This window comes from Lissotriton helveticus, chromosome 7 (assembly GCF_964261635.1).
Source record: "Lissotriton helveticus chromosome 7, aLisHel1.1, whole genome shotgun sequence".
Classification (NCBI taxonomy): domain Eukaryota; kingdom Metazoa; phylum Chordata; class Amphibia; order Caudata; family Salamandridae; genus Lissotriton; species Lissotriton helveticus.
In genome coordinates, this window is record NC_136068.1 from 1,733,121,161 (window position 1) to 1,733,147,855 (window position 26,695).

Below are 26,695 nucleotides of genomic sequence, written 5' to 3' on the forward strand. Positions count from 1 at the left end.
GATGATGAAGATGCCAGATCATCATCTTCCAAGACATCTTTGAAGAGGGGTGTACCATCTGAGGAAGTTTCATCTGAACCCCCCTCAAAGGCTTTGCGTGGGACCTCTGATAGGTCTGGCAAGCCCGGGCCTAGCGAATCTCCTCACGTGAGTGTAAAGGAGAGGGAAAGGCTAGCACCTCAGGTGCTGAAGGCAAAACTGGATGAGGGCTCGGCTGGGCCTTCACATCAGGAGAAAGTTTCTAAGTCCTTCAAGAAACCAACTGTAGAGGCTTCAACAGTGGTCAAAAAAGGCGCCAAAGCCTCTGTGGTGACTTTGTCTCCTCATACATCGACGAGCCATCCATCGACGACGAGGATGACGACGACGACAGCGTCGACGAGGACTTCGACGACGATGCCGTCGACGAAGACTGGGTCGACTACAGCGTCGACGACGATGACTACGTCGACGGTTACCACCTCGTCGACGAAGACAATTCCGTCGACGATGACTATCCCGTCGACGGTGGCAATCTCGTCGACGACGACGATCTCGTCGACGAGGGTGAGCCCGTCGACGATGGCAGTTCCGTCGACGATGACGAACCCGTCGACGATGACGAGCCCGTCGACGATGGCGATCCCGTCGACGGTGAAGTTTGTCTCGTCGACGGTCCCGTCGACGACGGTTCAGACTATGGAGATGCCGTCGACGGCAGGTGATAGAGGCACCAGGAAGAGGAGAATAACGCCGGATATGACTTCACCTAGAAAGGTGTCATCATTACCCCCAGCCCTGTTGTTGGATGAGGATGAGTACTCGGAGAATGAGATGTATGGGGATGCATATAGCCCATCTCAGTTGCATCTGAAATACCACGATTCTGACCAGGATGATGAGTACTATTATGGGCAGGAGCAGCGACATCAACAACAGGTCGCATACCAGGAAACTCAGGCACAACAGGGCACGGTTACAATGCCTATGAGTCTTTTGACGGACTTGAGAGCAATGCTGGAGGAGTATAGAAGCAGGCAAGGGTCGCGACCAGTGGAAGGTCAGGCGCATGTTCAGCCTCAGGTGATGGCAGTTCAGTCTGTGGCCCCTTCACAGGGGGAAGAGGAGAGGGAATATCCTCGGCAGACACAGGTCCAGGATGATACCTCGGATGAGGATGAACAGAACCAGGATCAGAATCCTGATAACGAATGGAACCAGTATATAGCACAGGATCCGGCTTCTCCGGTGCCGGACCCGGTAGATTCACCTCCGGCGGATGTGGGAGGTTTCTTCAGCTTGATGGAAAGAGCCACGGCACGCTTTAAGCTAGCCATGCCGGCAACATCTACGGATTGTTTTTTGTATGATTTTAAAGAGGCATACCGTAAGACAGTGCGTTCGATTCCCATTGTAGAGCACATTTGGGATGAAGGAAAGAAGGTGATGCAGTCTCCAGCGACAGTCATTCCAACACTTCCACGCTTGGAGAAAAAGTATAAAGCTCCGGATGACAGTCCCGCCTGCTTGATTGGACAACCTAGACCAGACTCAGTCATATCGCAGGCGGCGCAGAAGAAATCACGGAATCCTTCGGCCACCCTCACAACTCCACCGGACAAGGAGGGTAGAAGGTTAGACAACGCTGGAAAGCGATTTTCTTCTATGGCTAGTTTGTTGGTCAGGGCGGCCAATGCCTTGGCGATTCTAGCAAGATATGACCGCCAGATGTGGAGTGATGTTGCGCACTATGTGGAATTACTGGCGGATGACCCTAGAGCTGAAGCTCGGAAACTTCTGGAAGAAGGACAACGGTCTTCTTCTGAGATGATTGATTGTGCGATGGACATCGCCACCGTTTCTTTCCGTGCTCTGGGCAGCGCGGCTGTTCTTCGACGGCAGGGGTGGCTACGAGCGACCTATTTTCGACCAGAGGTCCAAAATAAGATTCTGGACTTGCCCTTTGATGGGGACATGTTATTTGGGAAACATGTCGATGACACCCTACAGGGAATAAAGAAGGACACAGAGACAGCAAGGGCTCTGGGGAACCTACAATATAGAAAGACACCATTCCGTGGAGCGAGAGGAAGAGGCTTCACTTCTCCAAGAGGTGGTTATCAACAACAGCGATACTCGCAGCAGTCGCAGTCGTACAGACCACAGTACGGCAATCAATATTATCAGAGACAGTCACAGTCTCAATCGTTCTCTCGTCAGAACGCTCGTGGACGTCAGGGGCGTCAGGGCAAAGACGCTGGCAAGCGTCAATAGCGGCCTCCTGACTCTGCCAACTGTTCCTCCGCCTCTGGTATCTCCAGTGGGCGGCAGGATATCTCAACATCTGAGCAGCTGGGAAGAAATAACATCGGATCAGTGGGTATTGAACATCATCCGACATGGGCATACTCTAGAATTCCAGGAGTTTCCACCTACAAGAGCTCCCCACGCCACTACTTCAAAACATCTAAACCTTCTGCAATTGGAAGTTCAACAAATGCTTCGGAAGGGGGCGATCCAACGTGTTCCCCTATCACAAAGAGGAGAAGGTTTCTATTCAAGATTTTTTCTGATCCGAAAAACGAAACTAAAGTGGCGTCCGATCCTGGACTTAAGGGAGCTCAATACCTATCTCGTGAAGCTGTCGTTTCGGATGATTTCACTCCAGGACATATTGCGCCTCTTGAATCCAGGCGATTTCATGGCTACACTAGACCTGGAAGATGCCTATTTTCATATCCCGATCCATCCGGCTCACAGACGTTATCTTCGCTTCACAGTGGGCAAGAGTCACTTCCAGTTCATGGTGCTCCCATTTGGATTAAAATCCGCTCCTCGGATATTCACAAAGGTGCTGGCCCCGGTAGCAGCTTTTCTGAGAAGACAGTCGCTGGAAGTATTCCCGTACTTAGACGACTGGCTGCTGAAGGCACCAAGCTTCCAAGAGGCAACAGAAGCAGTGGACACATGCTTGAGCCTCTTCATTCATCTGGGTTTGCAACTCAACAGAGAGAAATCGGTTCTTCAACCGTCAGGTATGGTGAAGTTCTTGGGAGCGATCCTCGATACTCAGTTGTGCAAAGCCTTCCCATCGGAAGAGAGACAGTTGAAACTCATGTCTTCAGCCGCTCGGCTGCAGAGGAAAACTTGGATGACAGTCAGGATGTACAAATCTCTTCTAGGGTCGATTTCATCCTGTATTCAATTGATTCCGCACTGCAGGCTGCGAATGCGCCCCTTGCAGGAGGAACTGGACCTTCAGTGGAGACAAGTGGAAGGGTCGTTCGACGACAAGGTAACGGTCACCCAGCAGATGAAACGGACGGTTTCATGGTGGATGAAGAAATCTCACCTCGCAGTGGGTCTCAGTTTCAGAGCGGCACCGGCTCCTCGCGTCATTACCACAGACGCCTCCCTTCAGGGTTGGGGAGCGGTCATGCAAGATCTCCAGGTCAGTGGCCATTGGACACCATTAGAACGTCGCTTGCATATCAACGTTCTGGAGCTAAGGGCTATTCGATTGGCAATGTTGGCGTTCCTTCCAAGGATTTCAAATTCGGCCATCCTGGTGCGTACGGACAACACCACCGCAATGCATTACGTCAACAAGCAGGGCGGCACAAGATCACAACTGCTTTCTCAGGAAGCCCAGTTGCTGTGGGAGTGGGTGATCTCACAGAACATCACGCTCGTGGTGGAACACCTTCCAGGAGTATGCAACACGAAGGCAGATACGCTAAGCCGCTTGAGGGCAGTCTCACACGAGTGGGAACTGGACAACACAGTGGTCAAGGACATCTTCTCCCGTTGGGGAACCCCAGCGATCGACCTGTTTGCAACACCGAGGAACAAGAAATGCCGGTGTTATGCGAGCAGGGAACACCATCGAGGGTCACTGGGGAATGCCCTTTTGATGTCTTGGTCCGGCGCATTTGTTTACGCCTTTCCGCCATTTCCCCTGATTCCTCGTGTCCTCAAGAAGCTCAAGCTGGACAAGTGCAGGATGATACTAATAGCGCCTGCCTGGGCTCGCCAGTTCTGGTTCACGGAGTTGCTTCTTCTATCGGAAAAGCGGCCCATTCATCTGCACCCCAACCAGACCCTTCTATCAATGTACAACGGCCAGGTTCTCCACCCGAACCCGAGCTCGCTTCAGTTGACAGCTTGGCTCCTGAACACAGAGAGTTTAAGGATTTAGACATTTCAGAAGAATGCAGGAACATTTTGTCACAGGCACGAGCTCCTAGCACTAATAAGACATATAGAGCGAAATGGAAAAGGTTCTATTTATGGTGCCAGAGGGATGGAGTGCATCCATTCTCATCAGCTCCGCATCAGCTCTTGCCATACATTCTATCTTTGGCACGGGCAGGTCTGGCTCATGCTTCCATCAAGGTCCACTTGGCAGCTATTTCCAGGTACAGAAGGACAAGATCGGGCCCTTCTTTACTATCAGCAAGGGTAATTAAGCAATTCCTGAAAGGGCTGTTTAGAGTTTTTCCGCCAGTCAGGCCCCCACCTCCGGTTTGGCACTTGAATGTGGTCCTGGCTCAACTGATGAGATCGCCATTTGAGCCTATTCATAGGGTTGAACTGAAGTTCCTATCATGGAAAGTGGCGCTTCTTCTGGCACTCACATCTGCAAGGAGAGTAGGGGAACTACAGGCTTTAACTATCAAAGAACCTTTCTTGCAGTTCAAGAATGATACATTGATCCTACGAATGAACCCCAAATTCATTCCGAAGGTACCGACAGACTTTCATCTGAATGAACCGGTGGTTCTGAATTCTTTTTTTCCTCGGCCTTCCACTCAGGCTGAGAGGACACTTCATTCTCTGGACGTTCAGAGATGTCTGAAATTTTATCTGCAACGCACAGCTGGATTTCGGAAGACGCCCCAGCTGTTTGTGGCCTTCGGGGCCCCAAGAAAAGGATTTCCTTTGTCAAAGCAGGGAATTTCCAGATGGATATCAAGTGCGATCCGTTTCTGCCACCAGGCGGCAGGCAAACCGTTGGAAGGACAGGTGAAGGCGCACTCCACAAGATCGATCTCATCGTCAACAGCGCTGTTTGCTGGAGTATCGATAAAGGATATTTGCAGAGCGGCCACCTGGAGCAGTACTCACTCATTCACGAGGCACTACTGCCTGGAGGCGGCTGCAAAGGGGGATTCGGCTGTTGGACAAGCAGTCCTGAGAAATCTCTTCCAGTAAGAGGTGAGCTTTCCTCTCTTCCCTCCTCCTGTTTTTTCAAACATTTCGTTTATTATGATATGGTTGCTGATTTATATGTTGTTATGATGTATAATATCATTGGTTTATAATGGTTCTATAACTATGCACGAAATGTTTGAGGTATGCTAACTGCTATCTACTCTGATACAAGCAATGGGAATCTATGAAAGTTCCAATACTGGAGTAAGAAACAAGTTACTTACCTGTAACTTTAGTTCTCCAGTATTGGTAACTTTCATAGATTCCCATGCGCCCACCCGCCTCCCCTGGGAAAGCTCACTTCTGGGCTAGGTGATTATGTGGCAAAGCAACGGCTACGAAAATCTGAGGCTCTGAGCTTTCTCAGGAAGGTTCCACAGGGTGAGGCTAATCTGATTGGGTGCTAATGTGAGTTTGGGTCCTTTTACATAAGGACACCTATAGGCTACAAAATATAATGAGGCCTAGGCCTAATTTTTTACTTTTTACACCTATTAGGGTGTATTTACCTAAGTATATATTTATATATATATATATTTATTATTACCGAGGCTCCCAGTCCGACGACGGGGAATGATACAAGCAATGGGAATCTATGAAAGTTACCAATACTGGAGAACTAAAGTTACAGGTAAGTAACTTGTTTCTTATACGCGCCTCCTGGCGCTCTTTGCGGTGTCAGAGGACGCGCCGCCGTGTAGGCTGCCGGGAGCTGTAGTCCCGGAGCGACGGTGCGTGTGGCAACAAGATGACTCCTGGCGGTGGCGGCGTGCTCGAGGTGGCCCTGGCTGCCCCAGTATGACTCCTGGCGGTGTCGGCGTGTCTCGGGACCCACAGGTAAGTGGTTGTCAGCTTCCCCTTCTCACCCGCTCCGCCGGGTGCAGCGCTGGTTATACGCGCCTCCTGGCGCTCTTTGCGGTGTCAGAGGACGTGCCGCCGCGTAGGCTGCCGTGAGCTGTAGTCCCGGAGCGACGGCGCGTGTGGCAACAAGATGACTCCTGGCGGTGGCGGCATGCTCGAGGTGGCCCTGGCTGCCCCAGTATGACTCCTGGCGGTGTCGGCGTGTCTCAGGACCCACAGGTAAGTGGTTGTCAGCTTCCCCTGCATTCAAATATGTTATCAAAAGGCAAAACGCACTTTAACTGTCCCCCCCAAGAGCACACTCTACAAGGAAATGGGGGCATCCATGGCTTTCCTAGGAAATATTCCTCTTGAAGACATCTGGAAGGCAGCCACATGGACCACCATACACACTTTCACAAAACACTACTGTGTAGACGTGCAAGCAAAACAGCAAGCTGCTGTAGGCCAGGCTGTCCTCAAAACTTTTTCAAACTGCTGCAGCTGGCACAGGTAACCACCGCTAGATAAGATACGTCTATACAGTCTATGCACAGATATGAATTCAGCAGCCCACATGCCTCGAACGGAATATGCTACTTACCAGTATGCATCTGTTCTTGGCATGTAGGGCTGCTAACATTCATATCGCCCACCCTACTCCCCGGTGCCCGTAGCGGCTGCAGACACTCTCTTGCATTCAATCATTTGCATGGACATCCTTTACACTATTTCACTCCATCTCTGCCACAATGGCTAAAAACAATCTGAGGATGGAGAAGATGCCCATGCGCACTGTAGTCCAAGGGAGGAGTCCCCTATCTCGTGATACTTCGAAGACTCTTCCAAGACAACAAAGTGCAATCATCCGGAACCCAACACTAGGCGGCGATCTATGCACAGATATGAATGTCAGTATCCCTACATGCCAAGAACAGATGCATACTGGTAAGTAGCATATTCCTTTAGCATGTCGCTCGCTTTTATATTTTTTCCCCTGGCACAGTGAAGCCTTTGTAGCCCACACCCTGTTCCTGGCGGCTGTACTTGACAAACAAGCTGCTGAGTGACCACAGCTGCGTTCACTTTACCTACAACAAGCCCAAACCCAACAATCACCCCCAACCAACTCTGCAAAGAAACTGGAACAAAATCACCATCGACCAGATCTCCTCATCGCTTCTTCTAAACCCCCCAGCCCACTCCTCAAACCCCGACCAAGCCGCCTCCAACCTCTCCCTTTGGCTATCTAACAGCGCCGACATCCTAGCACCACTGAAAAAGCGTCAAAGCAAACTTGGCAGCAAGAAGGCCTCATGGTTCAACGATGAGCTTAAGAAATCCAAGAAACTCTGCCGCTCCCTTGAGAAAGCCTGGAAAAAAGACCCAACCACCAGCACCAAGGACGCCTTCAAAAACGCCACCCGCCTACACCACCAACTGATCCGAAAGGCCAAGAAAACGGCCTTCAAGGAACGACTAGATAACAACGCCCTCAACAGCAAGGAACTTTTCAACATCGTCAAGGAATTTACCAATCCCTCGGCCAACTCTAACAACATCACCCCCTCTCAAACACTCTGCGACTCACTAGCCTCATTCTTCCACAACAAAATTGCAGACATCCACAACAGCTTCGACAACCAACCCGGAGACCAACCCTCCCATCCATCTACCGGACCCGCACCCCCCTCGAACACCCTTAATGACTGGAACCCTATCTCCACTGAGGACACCATCCGCCTGATGAATTCCATCCACTCAGGATCCCCCACAGACCCTTGTCCTCACCGCATCTTCAACAAAGCAGACTCCATCATAGCACCGCACCTCCGAGACGTCATCAACTGCTCCTTCAAATCCGCCACCTTCCCAGAAAGCTGGAAACACGCTGAACTCAGCGCCCTTCTGAAAAAACCCACAGCTGACCCCACCGAACTCAAAAATTACCGCCCCATCTCGCTCCTTCCATTCCCGGCCAAAGTCATCGAGAAAGCAGTCAACAACCAGCTCGCCGCCTTCCTCGAAGCCAACAAATCCCTCGACTCCTCACAGTCCGGCTTCCGAGCAAAACACAGTACTGAGACCGCCCTCATCGCAGCAACAGACGACATTCGAACTCTACTGGACAATGGAGACACAGTCGCCCTCATCCTCCTCGACCTCTCCGCAGCCTTCGACACAGTCTGCCATAGCACCCTTCTACAACGCCTCAGAAACATCGGAATCCAAGGAAAAGCACTGGAATGGATCACCTCGTTCCTCACCGGAAGAACCCAGAGAGTCCGCCTTCCACCATTCAAGTCAGAAGCCACTGAAGTCATCTGCGGCGTACCACAAGGATCATCACTCAGCCCCACCCTCTTCAACGTATACATGAGCCCCCTCGCGGCCATCGCTCGCCAACACAACCTCAACATCATCTCCTACGCGGATGACACTCAACTGATCCTTTCACTCACCAATGACCCTAGCACCGCCAAAACTAACCTACACGCAGGTATGAAAGAAGTAGCCGAATGGATGAAACACAGCCGTCTAAAACTGAACTCAGATAAAACAGAAGTCCTTATCTTAGGCACCTCCCCCTCTGCATGGGACGACTCTTGGTGGCCACAAGCCCTTGGAAAAGCACCCATCCCGACAGACCACGCACGGAACCTGGGCGTCATCCTGGATTCCTCACTTTCGATGAACAGACAAGCCAACGCCGTCTCTTCATCTTGCTTCAACATTCTTCGCATGCTCAAAAAAACATTTCGTTGGATCCCCACCGAAACTAGGAAAACGGTCACCCACGCTCTGGTCACGAGCCGACTGGACTATGGAAACACCCTCTACGCCGGTACTACAGCTAAACTCCAGAAAAAACTCCAACGAATCCAAAACGCCTCAGCCAGGCTCATATTAGACATCCCGCGTAAAGAACATATCTCTGATCACCTGAAAAACCTTCACTGGCTTCCCGTCAATAAGAGGATCACTTTCCGGCTCCTAACCCACGCACACAAAGCACTCTACGAAATCGGACCAGAATGCCTCAACACACGACTGTCCTTCTACACCCCCTCCCGCCAACTACGATCAGCCAACCAGGCCCTTGCCACTGTACCCCGCATCAACAAAACCACCATGGGAGGTAGATCCTTCTCCTACCTGGCAGCTAAAACCTGGAATTCACTTCCCACTTACCTTCGCCTTACCCAGAACCATCTAGCATTCAGAAAGCAACTTAAAACGTGGATATTTGACAATTAATTCCCCACCCCTCCTCAAGCGCCTTGAGACCCTCTGGGTATGTAGCGCGCTATATAAATTCTTTGACTTGACTTGACTTGACTGAGTTGGTATGCTTACATGACAAGTCTTATGTAAGCGTTTCCTTTCTAGGATAGTGTCACAAAAATTGCACTGAGCCTGGAAATAGTTAGTAAAACTTTGGGCTGTTCTGTACAATATTTGCTGTTCTCGACGTGACATGCTGAAGAGAGCTATGGGTGAACAATGTTTTTGAGTAGATATGTTTATTATGATATTTCATCAAGCATAAATATTCATACTATTAAATCCGAATGATTGTAGGCTATTAATCTTAAATTAGCAAAACAGAGAAAAAAAATGTATTTCTCCTCTTAAAGTTGCTGGAAAAAGTATGTGAAACGTGGTTTTTCTAGACTACAGCATTCATGTTCCAGGATGCGGTCTACTGCTCATGTAAGGAATTGCAGACTTTGAATTCATTGAGTAATTCTGGAGTTATTTTCCCTATGCAGACGAAGTCTGTCTTACAGAGGTACAATTATTGGGGACTTCTGAACAGGCAACCGTTTTAGGTAGGGCATAGATCCTCGCGAGAAACGTTCTCTTTGGGGCCTCTTGGCAAAGTTTGAAATTCCTCCTACCTTTGTATACACAACCTATTTAGGTACACACAGCGAACCTCTTTGCAGTTAAATGTAATTGTTAGTTCAGTTAATTGATATTTGCAGATTTACTACGGTCTTGAAAGACCTTTCACCAAACGTCCTCTAAATTTATGTAATGATATTTGTTTTTCAAATGCCCCATAGTTTTTAATAATTTGGGATTTGTCTACATCTCTTTTTTAGGTAGAGCCTAGCAGCCCGCATGAGCTGCTCTGCGAGGCTTCTTGCGTTTACTCTGTGTGAGTCTGACTGCTCTCACACATAGGATTGGCTTTTGCGTGTGTCTTTCAATAATAAAAGCACGTAGATGGCTAAAGGCGGGCGCATGTCCCACCTCTTTTTTTAATGTTCACTCCCACAGCTTTTTGCTCTCTGGACCGAGCAGCAGTGCGCAGGGTGGCAGCTGCATTCTTAGTCATGGATCAGGTTACTAATGAAACACAACGTGCCATGCTTTTTTTTGCAAATGCTTGTTGTATTTCCTCGTCGTGTATCAGGTTACTAATTAAACACAACGCGGTGTGCTTTTTTGCAAATGCTTGTTGTATTTGTTGTGAAAACACAAACATATTTTGAAGACCCCATTTCTGACGGGTCTGTTGAGATTTTCTCCTATGGCCACAACCAATCTGTGTTCATCCTTCAGCAATTGTGTTGATTTATTTATTCTCTTCCTATTGACACTTAGGGATTACAGCGGCACAGGGTTGAAGGATTGATAGCGAGTGCTGAATAAAGCACTGTAAATGTGATTAATTTAGACCGGTAGTCCCTCAGCTGAGTCAGGGACTGTTAGAACTGGCCGGTAACCGGTTTTCCAAAGCAACTCGAGCTTGGCAACTCGCTCCCCCTTTCCCCAATAGCCTTATGGTACTGCCCACTCGCCAGCAGCACTTATGTGAGTCAATTGGCGGTTCATTTTGCATCATTTGGGCTTTGTCTTCTCTTAAAAGCCTGATTGCTTTCAGTATTTCTGTACACGCTGCACATTAGTAACATCTTTAACGTGGAACTTGATCAGAGCCTGTCGTAAACAGACTAATAAACCCATCTGAGCCACCGAGAGGCACAGCCCCGCTGGTGCGCAGAGTACCCTGGGTCACTACTGCAAACTACTGTCAGCCAGGAGCTCAGCCGGCGCCAGCACAGCATAAACACAGCACTCTTGCATCTCCTAATTGAGCGGACCCACGTGCTGCAAACAGTTGATATTCAGGGCACTGCCCGGTGATTGGCCTGATGTAGTATTGTGGTCAACGGCTAGAACACATTGTCTCCTCTGTCTTCGGCCAGCAGTAATCCGTTTTAAAGTTCCCGTTTTCAGCAACAACATGCTTTTGCAAAATGCCCATTAGTGTGAACTGCAGGACCTTAAACAACAGAAGTTTATGCTGAAAGCAATATGTTAAAACAGGCTTGGGTGCTAGAAATGTGAAAGGGTGGTTCTTAAAAATGTTTTAAACTACACCATGAAAACACAGTACTTTGCTTCAGCCAAACGATGCATACATTGCTATTTGCACCATTTCAGTCCCTCAGCCTTCCAAAGTTGATATATTGAAAACACCACACATTTTACTAAAACATTAAGGTTCTTGTATCTTTTTAATCCACACTTATAAGATCTCCAATCATTCGGTACACCAAATGCTCTTTTCTTCTTAGGCACCGGTTGGGTCGCATAGCTTAAAAACAATCCAATACCTCTGGCTAAACACTTGCAAGGTCCCAAAGGGGAGACCTGTTGGCTATGCCAATGCTTGTTTTGTTTGTTATCTTCATTTTATTTTCTCGTTTATTTAAATAATAGACGCACACACCACTGAAATGATTTTAGGTTGTCAGTGCGCAAGGTAACCATATAAAATAAAATTGTACTACCATCGGAAAGCATTCACAATTAAATAGTAGCACGGTGCCTATCTGCAACCTTATTAGACATCCTTATCATTTTTTGTACTCTTTGTTCCCAGTGAGGAAAACTGGTGGCCTGACTTTCACAATTAAAAGCTTTTTTAGGTCTGGCGTTACCCAAGACATTTAGAGTTTAAAATCATATATATGTTTCTGGCGCACATCCCTGCGCCACACGAGATGGGACGGGAAACTCACCAGACAGATGCCCTTGTATTGCAGTGTTTGGCTGAGAGAGGCCTCATCCCTCCGGGATTTCCGCAGGTTGGACCACATTGGGATCTCGCTGCTTGGAGACATCTGGGTTGGGGACCACATCAGATCCTTTGCAGATTTACAGCACCCCTATTCCCTTCATTCCTCCCAATTTTATAAATCTCTACAGCTAAGGCATGCCCTTTGAGTTCATATTCAGTCTCCCACCTCCTTCCCTGAATGTAGTCCCCTTGAGGCCCAAGTGATGTTGGGGAACCTGGGTAGAGGGGTGGTGTCGCTGATTTACCGCTCCCTTGTGAACAATCGCCCGGCATCCCTGGATCTGTTACGTGCCCTCTGGGAGGGTTGGCTGGGTCCCCTAGAAGATGCGGACTGGTGATACACCCTCATGGCCCCCAAGGTCTTGACGACCTCAAATTTGTGTCTAGTCCAACTCTATTACCTCCATACGGCCTACCTCACTCCTGCGCGCCTCTACAGCACCCATATGCAGCCCTCCCCGACCTGCATGCGATGCAATCATGCCCCTGCGGACTTCTACCACATGATTTGGCAATGCCCTGTCCTTGCATCATTTTGGGTGGGAGTGGAATTGGAACTGACACAGACCCTGGGGTGGACGGTTCCTCATGACCCACTACGTCTGATCCTGGGTGTGTTTGATGGCCTAGATGGATCCCGGGCCGATAAGCGCTTCCTAGGAACAGCAGTGGCAGTAACAAAGCGCGATATAGCGGCACTCTGGTCTCAGGCCAAGCCCCCTACCATACGGAAATGGCGACTGGGTGGACTGGTGTCGAACTCAACAGGAACCCCTCTTTGAGACCTGGGGCTGCCCCAAGCTTTTTGGCAAGATATGGGGAAAATGGTTCAATCTACTGCCCTAAGGGGCGCGTGTGTTTCTTGTACACACATAATCGTATGCAAGTGTCCTTATTCACCCTAAAGAATGATTTACAAGTCTCTGTTGTCTCTTGTTCAAATGTTTTTTACCCCAATAACGTGCTTGATTTTGCTGCCAATGTATTTTATGATTGTTCTTTAAAACCCAATAAACTTGATTATCAAAAAAAATGATATATATTTCAACATCCTTATTTAAAGGAGCTTTCAGCCGGCTTTCTTTATCCATTGGTCTGTTGGTGTGTCATTCACATTTTACTACCGTTTACAGAATGAGGCAGGGGCTCGGCCCACTTCAGCCACTGGATAACTTCACTTTGAGTGACTGCATTTTGCTCTTTCACACAGAGCACATCCCCACACAATCTTGTTCTCTTCTGTGTCTGTTTTTTGTTTTTAATTCATTACTTTTATGTTGCCTTTGTGTTTAGAGTCTGTGACAGCAGAACTTTTTATACCAGATGTCAGCACAGGCCATATTCCATGCTACTGCAGTGCCTGTCTTCTGTCAATGCTGCTTTTCATTCCTTTTGGAGAAGTAGTTTGTATGACTTTCCCAGATAATTATAGATACCCCAAAAGTAATTTGCAGCACATGTAACAATTTTGTGTTCCTACTTTTGTCCTTTCCTTTTTCCTTTTTTTTTTTAATCCCCTCTGTTAACTGTGAAAAAAAATACCTTGCACGAAAACTAGTCCCTTTAAAACATTTGCTCATTCTACAGGCTGGCAAAGCATGTACTTGCTTTTCTCCTGATTAAAATAATTCATTTTTCCAGTGTGTAAACCCAACCATGTCTTCCGATTGATAAATAAAATGTGCAAGCGGTTTGTGAGCGCTGCAGTTATAAGGTACCATGCCACATAATTCCACTATACAAATCCACTCCACTTCACACCACACAATTCCAGAACTAAGAACTCTAATGCAAGCCACATAATTCCACAGCACACCACAGCTAATGGTTATGGGCAACCACTCGGGAGAGGTGTGGCGCCGCGGCCAGGGCGACTGACGCTGGAATCTGGGGACCACGGTTCGATCCCCGGCTCCGGCGGCAGGTTAGCCCAGCACCATGTGACTCTGGGCAATAGCTCGCTTAATCTTCCCGACGGCCCCCAGCGCCTAGAGACCCTTACGGGTGATTGTGCGCTTTACAAATGTGGACTTTTACTTTACTTTACTTTACTTTTTACTCTATCTCCAATTTTGGACTGGGCTGGCTATGGGGTCTGGTCGGATAAGTCTTTCAAAATTGACCACCAAGCAGTAAGCTAGCAGGTACCTGCTTTGGCATCCTCAGACTGATCCGGAAAATCCTACCACTCCTTCCTATGCCAGCTAGGAGAGTCATGGTTCAAGCATTAGGTCTCCCCCGCCTGGACTACGGGAACTCCCTCTACCTTGGTGCCCCAAAATCCACCATTAGAAAACTTCAAGTCGTGCAGAATTGTGCAGCGAGGCTGCTACTTGATACCCCCAAGACTCATTCTGCCAAGTCCGCCCTTATAATGCTACATTGGCTGCCAATAAACGAACAAATACAACTTAAAGCACTGTGTATAGCCCACAAGACCCTCTAAGACAAAGGACCCACAATTAATCACTCCCTTATCGCCCATTGGGATGTCTTTGTTTAGCCTACATGTTTTTAGCATCAGTCCCCAAAATCAAAATGGCTCATCTGAAGGGCGATTTCCTGTTATAACACAGCCAGATTATGGAACATCCTTCCTCCTCATCTTCACTCAACTGCTCAACACCTCTTTTCGGAAGCTGCTGAAGACTTAGCTGTTTCAGAATACGAAATGAGAACTATTGCTGTTGCTTGCCTGTCGCCACTAGCGCTGGGATGCCCATGGGTAGCTTTGTGGTCAACAAATGCTAAATAATAATAATACATACACACCATAACACATGGATAAAAGTCATTGTCATTTACAATGCCAATAGCTATAACTCAAACTACTGCGAGGCCTATTGCATTGAAAATGCTTGGGTATTTTTTTGTACAAGTTGCAACATGGCAACATTACATTCTTGTGAGAATCTAAAAAATTTAGCTGAGACAAGATGTATTCTGTGTGATTTGTAGAAATTCTCATTAACCAAATTTATGTCTGAGCATTATTCGCTTACATCTATTTTTCAGACCTTTTGAAATTAATAAACGTGAAGTGCGTTACCTACTTAGTCAAATACTGCTTGCATTCTGGTCCTTTTCATTCTTTTTGAACTAGTTGGAAAATAAATATGTTGCTAGTTCAGTTTTTTTCACATGTTATTCAGGCTTCTACATTTGAAATGCTTCTGTGTATCGAAACTAGACTGTCATGCCTGTTCTCGTGTGACACATATAGCTTTACCCTGCTATTGTGCTCATGACCTGAAAGTTAAACAGTTTTAAAGAGTCTTATGATTCATGTGTTTTAAGGGGAAATGTAATGTATTTGCCAATCCGTTATTTTGCACTGTAAAAATGTATATTCACTTATTTCTTTTATTGTCTCTAAACAATGTTCTGACCTATGATCTAGTCACAAAAGACTGTTATTATTCTGTTCATATGAATATGATGTAGTGGTATTGTGGAAGCGAAACCATTTCCGCATGTGTACTGTAGAAACGCATGCTTTGCATAAGTCTGCGATCTAGTGTTCTCCTCGGATGATTACAAGTTGTTTTTGTTCCAAGAAGCTTTCTTCCACACACGAGGCTATGTGACTCGAAATACTGCGAATGATCATCGACGTCATCTTCAGATTGTTGTTTTTTTTTGCACCAACAGGTTTAGATGTAGTATATCTCGCGCTCCCGTTCGAGACTCCTTCGGGTCGCTTATTCCCATTCGACTGTATTGTCTCAATTGGTCTACTTTGCATCTCATACAACCTTTCCAAAGGTGGTCTTCAGCTCGCTTCCTCCTCCCACGGGCCGCACCTGGCCTGGCAACAACTTCTCCATTGCCACACTTGCAGAGAATATTGTGCTAATGGAACTCACTCCGTTCCTGTCCAACTTGAAATATCCTCACTCTGACCAATATCCCATTTGTAGCATATGCCTCTCGCCCGTGCATCGAGAAGATACCGGTGAGGACTGCAAATCCTTTCAGTCCAAAAAGACCCTTTGGAATAGACGTGCAAGACAATAAGTAATGCAGCGTTAACAAGCAGATGATATCCCAGAAATAGTCAGTCGACAAGAAGAAGCCGCTTTAGCAGCACAAGAGAAATCACTCCCCTTCTCCTGTATTGGATCTTTCATAGATTCACATTCTTGATTCATCCCAGTCGTTGTAGTGGGAGTTCCACGGTATACATCTAAAAGCAGTAGATAATACTACAATAGGCTACAATGCATTGAACAGTCACTGCAATAGCCTATCCATTTTCTTTTGTAAAAAAAAAAGAATCAAACTTACATAGCAGCATCAGGCGACAGCACTCTCTAGAACAATCCCAAGAGAAGCTAGGTTCCTCAGGTTTTCTACTGCACGTCGTGTGAAAGGAAGTCTCCCTGAGCCCTGCTCAGTTTTCTCTTCATATTTCCAGACTTCATCCTAGAATGTCGGATTCTTCAAAGAAAGGTCTCTTCAGGTTGTGTGCATCTTGCGGTGAGAAGAGACTGCATGCTGAAGATCCACATATGAACTGCATCTATTGCCTTTAACCTCACCATAAGGCAGGACTTTTTCTAGAAAAACCCTCAAAGACCGAGAGGGTAGATTATTGATTTCTCTTCAGAAACTTAAATCTAAATCTGACGTTGTCTCTGAGGATGAGGAGAGCTTACCTCACAGCCAAAAGGAGACATAGACCTCCTTGAATCTCCTGAGGTTTCCAAGAAAAAGACTTAAAGTCTTGTCTGGAAGATATAGGCACCTCACAAAAAGGAAAGCTTCCATTTCCTACTGAGGAAAAAAACCATAGAATGGAAAAGCACTCTTCTGTACATTCTATGAAAATTGTTGTCTCTAGAAATCTCGTTTCACCGACGGCGTTCCTTTCTGGATCACCGTCGACACAAAAATCACCTTCTAGACATGCTTCTCCTACCTCGTCGTCCAGAAAATCTACATAGTCGACAGCAGATACGACGACTGTCCTGCCGACGGCACTTCTATAACGACAATAGCTTCAACTCCGCTGACTACCTCATCGCCAACGGCGACTTGGATGAAGACTACAGCCTTTACGACAATATCGTCTACAATGCTGATGATGACTTCATCCGTTCCTGTCATGTCCTCGTCGACGACGTAGACTTCGCTATCGTCAACGAAGTTGACAACACTTTATCCCACGCCTGGTCATAAGTGTCAATCGTCCTTACAGCTTATGCCTATGTACCTGCCGCCGACGTTCTATTCAGCAAGGCATTTTTTGCAAAATCCAGCAATAGTTTCACCTTTCCACCTTCAACTTTTCTAGAATCTGATGATGATGGAATGTTTGGACCTGCCGATAGTCCTTCTCAGCTGCATGTAAAATATCAAGAGGAAGAGGATGATGATGAATATGAGGGTTACTACCAACAAGAATATTCAATATATGGAACCTGTCACTCAAGATTTACTACATGATTATCGAACATGCTTTCCCTCAGCAGTTGTTCTTCCACAGCCACCACCGTCTGCCTCCTCGCCTCCACATACCTCTGTAACTTTGCCTGCGACATCCCCTTTGGGGGCTACTGTTTTACCACAACATCAGGACACTTCTGATGGAGAAATTGAGGACAGTCTACCTCAAAAAGATGGGCAAGCAGGAGATGAATTGGACGACTATTATATCGACACCTGCTTCTCCTTCTCCTCAAACTGTAGTGTCTCCACCACAAGATATTGGCGTCTTTCACGCTCTATTAGAAAGAGCAGCTTCACGTTTTCAACTGTCTTGAACAGTCAAGCAATCCGATTGCTTTTTCTAGGATTTTAAAGATCTATCCAGAAAATCTGTCAGATCTGTATCCATTGTAGATCACACCTGGGAAGAAGGTCTAAAAGTAATGAGGACACCTGTCACAGTTATCTCTGCCTTGCCCAAGATCGACAAAAAGTATAAAACTCCAGATGATGCTCCAGCTTGTCCGGTAGGACATCCTAAGCCTGACTCTGTTAAGCCGCCCAACGGAGATCAAGTATCCCTCTAGTGCCCATTACTGCACCACCTGACTGAGAAGGAAGGTGCCTAGATAACATTGGCAAAAGATTCACAACCACATCAGGTGCTACTGTTCGCGCAGCTAACTCGCTAGCGATTTTAGCCATATACGATCGCCAGATCTTGTGGTACATTGCTCATTTCATAGATCTCCTTCCAGAGGATTAAAGGATGGAAGTAAAAGATCCTGCTAGAGGTTGTAAGGTCTGCATCTAAAATCATTGATGTTTCTATGGACATTGCTTCCTTGGTCTTTTGTCAGCTTGTTGGAGCTGCTGACCTCAGACGCCAGGGTTGGCTGCAGGCAACTATGTTCCGCCCTGAGATGCAAAGCAACATTTTGGACATGCCATTTGATGATGCAACACTATTCGGCAAACATATTGATGACGCTTTGCAAACCATCGACACGGACACAGCTAAGACCCTGAGAATGCTCCAATATAGAAAGACTCTTTCGTGGAGCACGTGGCAGAGACGCCTATTCTTTTCGAGGAGGTTACCAGACTTATACCTCTTTTCGACCTTCCTACCAGCAGCAACAGCAATACCGTGCACCACCACAAGATGCTTATTCCAGACAACCTAGATGGAAGCAACAAGTTCAACCCAGGGATTCTGCCAGAAACCCTGGGTTTCTGCCACCTGCAGCTCTTCCCTTGTCTACCTCACTAAAGAAAATTCCCCTTTCACATTGCCTACATCAATGGCCGAAAATAACAAACAAATAGGTCATGGATATAATCAAATATGGCCATACCCTAGAGTTTACCTCAACGTCACCTCCTCATCCGCCTCAAAAATCAATACCACCCCATCTTCAATTACTAAAGAAGGAGGCTTTGCTAATGCTTCAAAAGGGAGCAATAGATTGTGTACCACGCTCTCAGAGAGGGAAAGGCTTCTACTCTTGTTTTTCCCTGATAAAGAAGAGAAAGTCAAGCGTCCCATTCTAGATCTCAGAAAACTCAACAAATACCTGCTGGGGAAATCCTTACGCATGGTAACTCTCCAGGAGATATTACAGTGTTCGAGGCTTGTGGGCTGCTGAATTCATATCTGTGCATAGATCGCCGCCTAGTGTTGGGTCTGGATGATTGCACATTGTTGTCCTGGAAAAGTCTTCGAAGTATCACGAGATAGGTGGCTCCTCCCTTGGACTACAGTGTGCATGGGCATCCTCTCCATCCCCAAATTGTTTTTCTTCGCCATTGGGTTCGGATGTACTTTCCTACTCTCCAAGTTCGGAATCTAGAAAAACTTTTCACAAGGCCAAAAGGCCTTCGGATCCGTCGGTATTGTTCAGCGCTCGGTACCGATACACTTTTTGAACGTTCGTTGCACTCCAGTCGTCGAATAGGGCCATGAGGCCTTCTCGACACCACGTGGACCAACCGTCGATGGAACGAAGTCCATTCAAGTACTGCCTGGCAAGAAATGCAAAGGTCGGCGCCAGCACCCGAGAACATCTTTGACGACGGAGATCTAGCAAGCGCCGAGGACTCTGATCAAGATGATCAACAATACTCGGAGCACGACTCTGAATATTACCGCGAGGAAGGAGAACTAATCGTCGACATCGAGGAATATGATCAAGACATCGTAGCGGTCGAAGACGACTCCGATGACGATGAGGGGCGAAACGTGAGTACACCGCCCATATAGACACTACACCTCTATCAGAGACTCTGGTCAAGGCATCGCCAGCAGGCCTTAGCCGAGATCAACAACCTCGTGCTACAGCGCCGCCATACCGCCCGGCTAAGAACACACAAAAAGAGCCCTCTGAGACACGATATACGACACCGGTTCAATCGAAACCGAAACTCGTCGACAATACTGTCTTCGGACCGAATTACGTCGAACCGAAGGTGACTAAGCCGAAGGGCGTCGAGCCGAAGGCCACAGTACGGATACAACCTTCGAAGCCAAAGACTATCGAGTCGACATCGAAGACCAAAGCTGTCGAATCGACGTCGAAGCCGAAAGCCGTCGAGTCAACCTCGAGGCCAAAACACGTCGAATCGACACAAAAACAAAAGCACGTCGAATCGACCCCCAAGAAGCACGTCGAATCGAGCAAACCAGCCTCGGGTATCGACAAGGGGAAAACACCGGTCGACAAAAGCACAAGGCCTGCGCCCAAGACTACCGTCGAGCCGAAACCGAAACAGAAAGTGGACCAAAATAAATAGGTCAAGCCGAAGCGCATCGAGCCGAAAAAGGGCGTCGACACAAAACCGCAGGCTCCAAAAACACCTAAAGACACTGTCGAACCGACAACACCGCTCGGTCCGAAAAAGGTGGTGAAGCCAACCAAAGAAGTTGAACCGACAAAACCTGTTGAAACATCATAAACCGGTCCCAGCACCAAAAACGGTCCAAACGCCAAAAGGCGTGGACCCAAAAAAAGACAAACCAAAGGCTACAGCACCAAAACCAAGGACTGTGGAAGAGGAACTTATTCATCCAGATCCCTCCACAGAAGACCAGTCAAAACTGTATATTGACCCAAACACTGGTAAAGTCACTGTGTACACCAAAAAGAAAAGACCTCTGCCAACTGAAGACTTTTTTCAACAATTCCCCTGAAGAAAAAGAGACTGTGCTACCTCTCCTATATTCTTTGAACCTATCACTACAGCTATGCCTCATACCGCATATGCCCCAGCCTCACCAGAACGCTCTGACTACAACCCAGACGAAGATCAGGACGCAGATGTAGGGTTTGGCTATCCACAAAACCCACTTGCAGACCCTCACTCAACCACGGGGTGGGGGAGGGGAACCAGACACTGAGGGAAGTATGCCCATTACAGAGTCTGCAGTTTACCCTACTAAGCCTTCTCCAACAGAAGACACTGTAGCCTTTAATTCACTGCTGGATAGAGCAGCAACCTACCATAATGTAGATATGCACTCTGATGCTGTTGAGGAGGACTTCCTCTTCGATACATTAACAACATCTGAGAGACATGTTAAAACACTCCCAATGCAAAAAGGCGTATTAAAACACCAAGTGACATTTTTAAGGACACCGCTAGAGCACGGGTCATAAACCTTAGAATTGAAAAGAAGTATAGGGCTGCTCCTATAGACCCTACATATATCAAGGGCCAGCTACCCCTAGACTCCCTAGTGGTATCCAACACACGTAAGCGTGCCAATTCCTAGACTACTGGAGAGGCTGCCCCTCCAGACAAAGAGTCTAAAATCTTTGAGGCATCGGGCAAAAGAGTAGCAGCTCAAGCAGCAAACTCATGGAGAATAGCCAACACACAGGCCTTGCTGGCCAGATATGACAGGGCACACTATGACAGCTTGGAAGAAATTCTCCAACACCTACCTGATCCCTACAAACAGCAGGCTGATGAACTCATACAAGAGGGAAAGCTCATCACCAATGCCTCAATTAAATGTGCCCTTGACGCGGCAGGCACAGCTGCCAGATCCATCAATACAAGCGTGCTGCTCCGGCGACATGCCTGGCGTCGCATATCGGGCTTTAAAAATGAAGTCCAATCCTTAATCAGCCCATCAACCCAGACTTTTTATTTGGTCCAGCAGTTGACTCAATTCTGGACAAAATGAAAAAAGATGCTGAAACTGCGAAGTCTATGGGAGCTCTCCAGTCCCAACAACACCGCGGCTCCTTTCGTCGCTCCAATTATAGAGGAGGAGCGCGTAATAATGCATCGCAGCAATCCTCCAACTACAAAAGTAACACACAATCCACATACAACAAAAACACCAACAGGGGTGGATACAGAGGAAACAACACCAAGGGAAGAGATCGTGGAGGCAATGCAAATAGATCCTCCACTAACACCAAGCAGTGACTACTTACCACTACCCCCAGACCATAGAACACCAGTCGGGGGAAGGATACAACAATTTCTGCCAGTGTGGTTAAATATCACAACAGACAAATGGGTCAGGCAAATTATCCAACATGACTATTGACTCGAACTCACCTCCACCCAACATACCAACCGTGCACCGTCCAATGTCACAGGAACATATTACGCTACTAGAGCAAGAGGTCATCAGTATGCTACAAAAGGGGGCCATAGAACCAGTCCCACTACAACATCAGGGAACAGGAGTATACTCTCTATACTTCATTATTCCAAAAAAGGACGGGTCTCTCCGGCCAATATTGGACCTCAGGCCCCTCAACCTGTACTTTTTGTTGGAGCATTTCCTCATGCTCACTCTACAGCAAGTCTTACCACTGCTTTGCCAGGGAGACTTCTTAGCAACATTAGACCTCAAGGACGCATACTTTCATATCCCAATACACTCTGCTCACAGAAAGTATTTAAGGTTCACCCTTCAGGGACAACACTACCAGTTCAAAGTCCTAACATTTGGTGTCACGACAGCTCCAAGAGTGTTCACCAAATGTCTAGCTACAGGGGCAGCACATCTCAGACGGCAACACATCCATGTGTACCCCTATCTGGACGATTGGCTAATACACGCGCCAACAGCCCAGCAATGTGCCAACCACATGTCACAGACCATACATCTCCTGCACAGTTTAGGATTCTCGCTAAACTACCCAAAATCACATCTACAACCCTCCCACGTCCAACAATACCTGGGAGCAACAATAGATACACTGGCAGCAAAAGCATATCCCAACTCAGCAAGAATCAAGGGAATGCAAACGTTGATACAAAAGTTCAGACCCCAACACTCACTACCAGCTCGAGTGTTTATGCAGCTAATAGGCATGATGGCATCGTGCAAATTCATAGTCCCTCATGCCAGACTACATATGCGTCCGCTCCAAGAATGCCTATCAAGACAGTGAACCAGGCTCACGGGCAATTAAAAGACCTAGTGTTGGTGACCAGTCGGGCATACAACTCTGCATTGGTGTAATCCACAAAACCTTTGCAAGGGACGACTGTTCCAAGAGCCTGTCCCACAAGTAGTGTTAACCGCGGACGCCTCTCTCATGGGATGGGGAGCTCATGTCCTACACTACACAGTACAGGGACTCTGGACTGTACAGCAAAAGAAAATGCATATCAACCTTCTAGAGTTGATGGCAGTCTTTCTAGCCCTAAAAGCTTCCAAGAGACACTTATGCAACAAAGCTGTGCTGATCCGAACGGACAACATGACAGCTATGTATTACATTCAAAAACAGGGGGAGGACACACTCGCCACAGCTGTTGCACCTAGCTCAAGCAATGTGGAAATGGGCCATTCAAAGGCACATGTTTCTCATGGCAGAACACCTCCCAGGCAAGGACAATCAGGTAGCCGGCCTGCTCAGCAGGCACAGCCAACAGATACACAAATGGGAAATTCACCCCAAAGTGCTCCAACCATTCTTCCGGAAGTGGGGACACCCGGAAATAGACCTGTTTGTCACAAGCGAAAACGCAAAATGCCAGTTCTTTGCCGCCAGGTTCCCACATCCGCAATCACAAGGGAATGCGATATGGATGAACTGGTCAGGCAAATTTGCGTACCCTTTTCCCCCAGCTCCACTAATACCGCTGTTGGCACGCAAAATGCGCCAACATTCCCTGACACTAATCCTGGTTGCTCCCACATGGGCGAGGCAACCATGGTACACAACGTTCCTAGAACTGTCAGTGGTGCCTCATCAAAGACTGCGACTCACACCCAGTCTTCTAACTCAGAACCATGGCGAAATCCAACACCCAGATCCGCAACAGCTGAACCTGGCGATCTGGCTCCTGAAATCCTAGAGTTTGGAGAAGCACATTCAAATGGTGCTCTCCAATTTTTTGGAAGGGCATGAGCTTTTGCATCCCTCCCAATCAGGCTTCCGCCCTAATCTCAGTACTGAGACTGCACTCCTGGAGGTGTCGGAAGACATCAAAGGAGTCCTGGACTCTGCAGGCAGGGCCATGCTGGTCATGTTGGACCTGTCGGTGGCGTTTGACACCGTCCCCCATGATCGCCTGCTCTCGAGACTTTTCGAGATAGGCCTCAGGGGGACGGTGCTCAGCTGGTTTGTTTCATTTCTAGCCGACCGCCGACAAACGGTCTGGACCCCGCCGGATTCTGCTGTGATGCCGCCACTGGGTGTTGGGGTCCCTCAGGGCTCTATTTTGAGCCCGACCCTCTTTAACATCTTTATGACCCCTTTGGCGACTCTGGCGGAGTCTTTCGGGGCCCGGATCGTGTCCTATGCAGACGACACTCAGCTCCTCTTCTCCTGTGAGAGGGGAGGAGATTTTAATGGGGAGAGCATCCGGGATTTCCTTGGGGCTATTTTCAGATGGTTTCATCTGAGTGGCCTCAAGTGCAATCCAGAGAAATCTGAGGTGCTCTTCTTTGGGTGCGCGTCTGACCCTGACTGGCATGGCTGGTGGCCTATTGACATGTTTCCACCTTCCTCCCCTTCTTTAGTTGCCAAGAACCTGGGGGTGAAGATGGACAAGGGTCTGTCGATGAGAGCCCAGATTCTGGGAGTGACGGGTTCTTGCTTCGGTCTCCTGAAGGTACTTAGAAAGTTTCTACCCTTGTTATCGGAAGAACATCGGAAACTGACTGTGCAGGCTCTGATCGGGTCCAGGTTGGACTATGCCAACGTCCTCTACCTGGGCCTGCCGGAGTATCTGTTACAGCGCCTTCAGGTGACGCAGAATGTGGCGGCTAGAGCCATTTATGGCTTAAATAGGCGAGCTAGGGTGTCGGGCCTCTTGCAGGCCCTGCACTGGCTGCCTATTCGCAACCGTATTATCTTTAAGACGCTGACTTTGACCTATAAGGCCCTACACTCTGGAGGCGCAAAGTATCTCCAAAGGAGATTGTCCTTTTATCATCCGGCCCGGGCGCTCAGATCAGAATCACAGTTTTTGGCTGTTGTGCCGCGCGTCCAAAAAGCCCGCATTGGAGGTCGCTCCTTTGGTCTGCGCGCCCCCCAGTTGTGGAACGCCCTGCCGCTGACACTTCGTGGTGCCACTAGTCTGTTGGCCTTCAGGAAAGGTCTTAAGACTTGGTTGTTTACTTTATAGGCTCCTTTCTCCGTTTATTTTATTCCCTGCTGTTTTTATTGTCGTGTTGTGTTACTTTCTGTAGGTCTCGCTGTGAAAGCGCCAGGATACTCTTTTTGAGTCGCTGTGCGCTATATAAAAAAAACTGTAACATAACAGTTTGGATACCTCAACTTGCCTCCAGACTGCATGAATATTATCAAAGAGGCAAGAAAACCCACTACCAGAACATGTTATGCATCAAAGTGGAAACGTTTTGTCATTTGCTGTAATAACAATGACATTAACCCTCTTGATGCTTCAACTCAAAACATCATTTGCTATCTCCTGCACCTACAATGTTGCAATTTAGCCTATTCATCCATCAGGATACAATTAGCTGCGTTAGCAGCATATCTGCAAAACAGGCAACACCTTTTCACTATTTAGGGTGCCAGCAATTAAAGCTTTTATTGAAGGACTTAAACGCGTCATTCCTCCAAGACACCCACCTTCACCAGCCGGGAATCTAAACGTTGTTTTAACCAGACTTATGGGACCACCTTTTGAACCACTTCACTCATGCGAAATACAGTTTCTTACTTGGAAGGTGGCTTTCCTTATTGCCATTACTTCGCTTAGAAGAGTTAGCAAGCTGCAAGCCCTAACTATTCAAGAGCTATTCATTCAAGTACACGCAAATAGAGTAGTTCTCAGAACAAACCCTAAATTCATGCCAAAGGTGGTATCCCATTTCCATATAAATCAAACTATAGAACTGCCAGTGTTCTTTCAGAACCCACAGACAGTAGCTGAAAGGGGCATTGCATACTCTAGATGTAAAAAGAGCCTTACTCTACTATATAGATAGAACTAAGGCATTTCGGAAAACAAAACGGTTGTTTGTTGCTTTCTCACCACAACACAAAGGCAACCCTATTTCAAAGGCAGGTATAGCCAGATGGATCGTTAAGTGCATTCAGATATGCTACTTAACCACTTGGATGCTAAGGTGTTTTATGGCTTTGAATGTAATTTCCATTGAAGTCAATGGAAACTCCATGACGAGCTGGGCTCGTCATGAGCGTCGAAGGGGTTAAAGGCAAAACGCACCTTAACAGTTCCCCTAGGGCGCATTCCACACGCAAGCTAGGGGCATCCATGGCTTTCCTAGGAAATATTCCTTTACACGAAATTTGCAGAGCAGCCACATGGTCAACAACACATACATTTACAAAACACTATTGTGTAGATGTACATTCAAAACAGCAAGCTGCTGTAGGCCAAGCTGTTCTCAAAACTCTCTTCCAGACAGCTGCAGCTGACACAGGTGGCCATCGCTAGGGGAGATACTGCTATACATTCTATGCACAGATATGAATTCAGCAGCCCACATGCCTCGAACGGAATATGCTACTTACCAGTATGCATCTGTTCTTGGCATGTAGGGCTGCTGACATTCATATCGCCCACCCACCTCTCCGGTGCCTGTTGCAGCTGTAGCATTCACTCTTTGCATGGCCATCTCTTACTGTACTATACTCCATCTCTGCCACAATGGCGAAAAACAAT

General features: G+C 47.5%; 1 protein-coding gene across 4 annotated transcripts in view; it reads left to right on the forward strand.

The window, feature by feature from the left end:
• Positions 1–26,695, forward strand: part of USF2 (upstream transcription factor 2, c-fos interacting) — a 241,316-nt gene that overhangs the window by 178,547 nt on the left and 36,074 nt on the right. The window lies entirely within an intron of this gene.